This window comes from Megalopta genalis, unplaced genomic scaffold (genome assembly GCF_051020955.1).
Source record: "Megalopta genalis isolate 19385.01 unplaced genomic scaffold, iyMegGena1_principal scaffold0394, whole genome shotgun sequence".
NCBI classification, from domain to species: Eukaryota; Metazoa; Arthropoda; class Insecta; order Hymenoptera; family Halictidae; genus Megalopta; species Megalopta genalis.
Window position 1 is genome coordinate 30377 of NW_027476463.1, and position 7594 is coordinate 37970.

Consider the following 7594-nt stretch of genomic DNA (forward strand, 5'->3'; position numbering starts at 1 on the left):
CAGATTCATGCGAATTTGCTTCAAATCCACGCCAGACAAACGATTTAGCGTCAATATCATGCGAAACACACGATTTCGATTCAAATTCGTGGGAAATAGCGATTTTAAAAGATCGATTTAGCTTCAAATTCATGCCAAATGAACAATTTAGCTTCAGATTCATGCGAAATACACGAATTTGCTTCAAATCCACGCGGGACAATCGATTTAGCGTCAATATCATGCGAAATACACGATTTCGACACAAATTCGATCGAAATAGCGATTTTAAATAAACGATTTTGCTTCAAATTCATGCGAAATGAACAATTTAGCTTCAGATTCATGCGAAATACACGAATTAGCTTTAAATCCCCACGAAACAAACGATTTAACTTCAATATCATGCGAAACACACGATTTCGATTCAAATTCGTGGGAAATAGCGATTTTAAAAGATCGATTTCGCTTCAAATTCATGCGAAATGAACAATTTAGCTTCAGATTCATGCGAATTTGCTTCAAATCCACGCCAGACAAACGATTTAGCGTCAATATCATGCGAGATACACGATTTCTACTCAAATTCGTACGAGATAGCTATTTTAAACAAACGATTTAGCTTCAAATTCATGCGAAATGATCAATTTAGCTTCAGATTCATGCGAAATACACGAATTAGCTTTAAATCCACACGAAACAAACGATTTAACTTCAATATCATGCGAATCATACGATTTCGATTCAAATTCGTGGGAAATAGCGATGTTAAAAGATCGATTTAGCTTCAAATTCATGCCAAATGAACAATTTAGCTTCAGATTCGTGCGAAATACACGATTCCGACTAAAATTCGGGCGAAATAGCGATTTTAAACAAACGATTTAGATTCAAATTCATGCGAAATGAACAATTTAGCTTCAGATTCATGCGAATTTGCTTCAAATCCACGCCAGACAAACGATTTAGCGTCAATATCATGCGAAATACACGATTTCGGCTCAAATTCGTACGAAATAGAGATTTTAAACAAACGATATAGCTTCAAATTCATGCGAAATGACCAATTTAGCTTCAGATTCATGCGAAATACACGAATTAGCTTTAAATCCACACGAAACAAACGATTTATCTTCAATATCATGCGAAACATACGATTTCGATTCAAATTCGTGGGAAATAGCGATTTTAAAAGATCGATTTAGCTTCAAATTCATGCCCAATGAACAATTTAGCTTCAGATTCATACGAAATACACGAATTTGCTTCAAATCTACGCGGGACAATCGATTTAGCGGCAATATCATGCGAAATACACGATTTCGGCTCAATTTCGTACGAAATAGAGATTTTAAACAAACGATATAGCTTCAAATTCATGCGAAATGACCAATTTAGCTTCAGATTCATGCGAAATACACGAATTAGCTTTAAATCCCCACGAAACAAACGATTTAACTTCAATATCATGCGAAACACACGATTTCGATTCAAATTCGTGGGAAATAGCGATTTTAAAAGATCGATTTAGCTTCAAATTCATGCGAAATGAACAATTTAGCTTCAGATTCATGCGAATTTGCTTCAAATCCACGCCAGACAAACGATTTAGCGTCAATATCATGCGAGATACACGATTTCTACTCAAATTCGTACGAGATAGCTATTTTAAACAAACGATTTAGCTTCAAATTCATGCGAAATGATCAATTTAGCTTCAGATTCATGCGAAATACACGAATTAGCTTTAAATCCACACGAAACAAACGATTTAACTTCAATATCATGCGAATCATACGATTTCGATTCAAATTCGTGGGAAATAGCGATTTTAAAAGATCGATTTAGCTTCAAATTCATGCCAAATGAACAATTTAGCTTCAGATTCGTGCGAAATACACGATTCCGACTAAAATTCGGGCGAAATAGCGATTTTAAACAAACGATATACCTTCAAATTCATGCGAAATGACCAATTTAGCTTCAGATTCATGCGAAATACACGAATTAGCTTTAAATCCACACGAAACAAACGATTTAACTTCAATATCATGCGAAACATACGATTTCGATTCAAATTCGTGGGAAATAGCGATTTTAAAAGATCGATTTAGCTTCAAATTCATGCCAAATGTACAATTTAGCTTCAGATTCGTGCGAAATACACGAATTTGCTTTAAATCCACGCGGGACAAACGATTTAGCGTCAATATCATGCGAAATACACGATTTCGATTCAAATTCGAACGAAATAGCGATTTTAAATTAACGATTTAGCTTCAAATTCATGCGAAATGAACAATTTAGCTTCTGATTCATGCGAAATACACGAACTAGCTTTAAATCCCCACGAAACAAACGATTTAACTTCTATATCATGCGAAACACACGATTTCGATTCAAATTCGTGGGAAAAAGCGATTTTAAAAGATCGATTTAGCTTCAAATTCATGCGAAATGAACAATTTAGCTTCAGATTCATGCGAATTTGCTTCAAATCCACGCCAGACAAACGATTTAGCGTCAATATCATGCGAAATACACGATTTCGGCTCAAATTCGTACGAAATAGAGATTTTAAACAAACGATATAGCTTCAAATTCATGCGAAATGATCAATTTAGCTTCAGATTCATGCGAAATACACGAATTAGCTTTAAATCCACACGAAACAAACGATTTAACTTCAATATCATACGAAACACACGATTTCGATTCAAATTCGTGCGAAATAGAGATTTTAAACGATCGATTTAGCTTCAAATTTTCCCCCCCCCCCCCCCCCCCCCCCCCCCCCCCCCATCGCCAAATGTACAATTTAGCTTCAGATTCATGCGAAATACACGAATTTGCTTCAAATCCACGCGGAACAAACGATTTAGCGTCAATATCATGCGAAATACACGATTTCGATTCAAATTCGAACGAAATAGCGATTTTAAATTAACGATTTAGCTTCAAATTCATGCGAAATGAACAATTTAGCTTCTGATTCATGCGAAATACACGAACTAGCTTTAAATCCCCACGAAACAAACGATTTAACTTCAATATCATGCGAAACACACGATTTCGATTCAAATTCGTGGGAAAAAGCGATTTTAAAAGATCGATTTAGCTTCAAATTCATGCGAAATGAACAATTTAGCTTCAGATTCATGCGAATTTGCTTCAAATCCACGCCAGACAAACGATTTAGCGTCAATATCATGCGAGATACACGATTTCTACTCAAATTCGTACGAGATAGCTATTTTAAACAAACGATTTAGCTTCAAATTCATGCGAAATGAACAATTTAGCTTCAGATTCATGCGAAATACACGAATTTGCTTCAAATCCACGCGGGACAATCGATTTAGCGTCAATATCATGCGAAATACACGATTTCGACACAAATTCGATCGAAATAGCGATTTTAAATAAACGATTTAGCTTCAAATTCATGCGACATGAACAATTTAGCTTCAGATTCATGCGAAATACACGAATTAGCTTTAAATCCCCACGAAACAAACGATTTAACTTCAATATCATGCGAAACACACGATTTCGATTCAAATTCGTGGGAAATAGCGATTTTAAAAGATCGATTTAGCTTCAAATTCATGCGAAATGAACAATTTAGCTTCAGATTCATGCGAATTTGCTTCAAATCCACGCCAGACAAACGATTTAGCGTCAATATCATGCGAGATACACGATTTCTACTCAAATTCGTACGAGATAGCTATTTTAAACAAACGATTTAGCTTCAAATTCATGCGAAATGAACAATTTAGCTTCAGATTCATGCGATATACACGAATTTGCTTCAAATCCACGCGAGACAAACGATTTAGCGTCAATATCATGCGAAATACACGATTTCGGCTCACATTCGTACGAAATAGAGATTTTAAACAAACGATATACCTTCAAATTCATGCGAAATGACCAATTTAGCTTCAGATTCATGCGAAATACACGAATTAGCTTTAAATCCACACGAAACAAACGATTTAACTTCAATATCATGCGAAACATACGATTTCGATTCAAATTCGTGGGAAATAGCGATTTTAAAAGATCGATTTAGCTTCAAATTCATGCCAAATGTACAATTTAGCTTCAGATTCGTGCGAAATACACGAATTTGCTTTAAATCCACGCGGGACAAACGATTTAGCGTCAATATCATGCGAAATACACGATTTCGATTCAAATTCGAACGAAATAGCGATTTTAAATTAACGATTTAGCTTCAAATTCATGCGAAATGAACAATTTAGCTTCAGATTCATGCGAATTTGCTTCAAATCCACGCCAGACAAACGATTTAGCGTCAATATCATGCGAAATACACGATTTCGGCTCAAATTCGTACGAAATAGAGATTTTAAACAAACGATATAGCTTCAAATTCATGCGAAATGACCAATTTAGCTTCAGATTCATGCGAAATACACGAATTAGCTTTAAATCCACACGAAACAAACGATTTATCTTCAATATCATGCGAAACATACGATTTCGATTCAAATTCGTGGGAAATAGCGATTTTAAAAGATCGATTTAGCTTCAAATTCATGCCCAATGAACAATTTAGCTTCAGATTCATACGAAATACACGAATTTGCTTCAAATCTACGCGGGACAATCGATTTAGCGGCAATATCATGCGAAATACACGATTTCGGCTCAATTTCGTACGAAATAGAGATTTTAAACAAACGATATAGCTTCAAATTCATGCGAAATGACCAATTTAGCTTCAGATTCATGCGAAATACACGAATTAGCTTTAAATCCCCACGAAACAAACGATTTAACTTCAATATCATGCGAAACACACGATTTCGATTCAAATTCGTGGGAAATAGCGATTTTAAAAGATCGATTTAGCTTCAAATTCATGCGAAATGAACAATTTAGCTTCAGATTCATGCGAATTTGCTTCAAATCCACGCCAGACAAACGATTTAGCGTCAATATCATGCGAGATACACGATTTCTACTCAAATTCGTACGAGATAGCTATTTTAAACAAACGATTTAGCTTCAAATTCATGCGAAATGATCAATTTAGCTTCAGATTCATGCGAAATACACGAATTAGCTTTAAATCCACACGAAACAAACGATTTAACTTCAATATCATGCGAATCATACGATTTCGATTCAAATTCGTGGGAAATAGCGATTTTAAAAGATCGATTTAGCTTCAAATTCATGCCAAATGAACAATTTAGCTTCAGATTCGTGCGAAATACACGATTCCGACTAAAATTCGGGCGAAATAGCGATTTTAAACAAACGATTTAGATTCAAATTCATGCGAAATGAACAATTTAGCTTCAGATTCATGTGAAATACACGAATTAGCTTTAAATCCACACGAAACAAACGATTTAACTTCAATATCATACGAAACACACGATTTCGATTCAAATTCGTGCGAAATAGAGATTTTAAACGATCGATTTAGCTTCAAATTCATGCCAAATGTACAATTTAGCTTCAGATTCATGCGAAATACACGAATTTGCTTCAAATCCACGCGGAACAAACGATTTAGCGTCAATATCATGCGAAATACACGATTTCGATTCAAATTCGAACGAAATAGCGATTTTAAATTAACGATTTAGCTTCAAATTCATGCGAAATGAACAATTTAGCTTCTGATTCATGCGAAATACACGAACTAGCTTTAAATCCCCACGAAACAAACGATTTAACTTCAATATCATGCGAAACACACGATTTCGATTCAAATTCGTGGGAAAAAGCGATTTTAAAAGATCGATTTAGCTTCAAATTCATGCGAAATGAACAATTTAGCTTCAGATTCATGCGAATTTGCTTCAAATCCACGCCAGACAAACGATTTAGCGTCAATATCATGCGAGATACACGATTTCTACTCAAATTCGTACGAGATAGCTATTTTAAACAAACGATTTAGCTTCAAATTCATGCGAAATGAACAATTTAGCTTCAGATTCATGCGAAATACACGAATTTGCTTCAAATCGAAATACACGATTTCGACACAAATTCGATCGAAATAGCGATTTTAAATAAACGATTTAGCTTCAAATTCATGCGACATGAACAATTTAGCTTCAGATTCATGCGAAATACACGAATTAGCTTTAAATCCCCACGAAACAAACGATTTAACTTCAATATCATGCGAAACACACGATTTCGATTCAAATTCGTGGGAAATAGCGATTTTAAAAGATCGATTTAGCTTCAAATTCATGCGAAATGAACAATTTAGCTTCAGATTCATGCGAATTTGCTTCAAATCCACGCCAGACAAACGATTTAGCGTCAATATCATGCGAGATACACGATTTCTACTCAAATTCGTACGAGATAGCTATTTTAAACAAACGATTTAGCTTCAAATTCATGCGAAATGAACAATTTAGCTTCAGATTCATGCGATATACACGAATTTGCTTCAAATCCACGCGAGACAAACGATTTAGCGTCAATATCATGCGAAATACACGATTTCGGCTCACATTCGTACGAAATAGAGATTTTAAACAAACGATATACCTTCAAATTCATGCGAAATGACCAATTTAGCTTCAGATTCATGCGAAATACACGAATTAGCTTTAAATCCACACGAAACAAACGATTTAACTTCAATATCATGCGAAACATACGATTTCGATTCAAATTCGTGGGAAATAGCGATTTTAAAAGATCGATTTAGCTTCAAATTCATGCCAAATGTACAATTTAGCTTCAGATTCGTGCGAAATACACGAATTTGCTTTAAATCCACGCGGGACAAACGATTTAGCGTCAATATCATGCGAAATACACGATTTCGATTCAAATTCGAACGAAATAGCGATTTTAAATTAACGATTTAGCTTCAAATTCATGCGAAATGAACAATTTAGCTTCTGATTCATGCGAAATACACGAACTAGCTTTAAATCCCCACGAAACAAACGATTTAACTTCTATATCATGCGAAACACACGATTTCGATTCAAATTCGTGGGAAAAAGCGATTTTAAAAGATCGATTTAGCTTCAAATTCATGCGAAATGAACAATTTAGCTTCAGATTCATGCGAATTTGCTTCAAATCCACGCCAGACAAACGATTTAGCGTCAATATCATGCGAAATACACGATTTCGGCTCAAATTCGTACGAAATAGAGATTTTAAACAAACGATATAGCTTCAAATTCATGCGAAATGACCAATTTAGCTTCAGATTCATGCGAAATACACGAATTAGCTTTAAATCCACACGAAACAAACGATTTATCTTCAATATCATGCGAAACATACGATTTCGATTCAAATTCGTGGGAAATAGCGATTTTAAAAGATCGATTTAGCTTCAAATTCATGCCCAATGAACAATTTAGCTTCAGATTCATACGAAATACACGAATTTGCTTCAAATCTACGCGGGACAATCGATTTAGCGGCAATATCATGCGAAATACACGATTTCGGCTCAATTTCGTACGAAATAGAGATTTTAAACAAACGATATAGCTTCAAATTCATGCGAAATGACCAATTTAGCTTCAGATTCATGCGAAATACACGAATTAGCTTTAAATCCCCACGAAACAAACGATTTAAC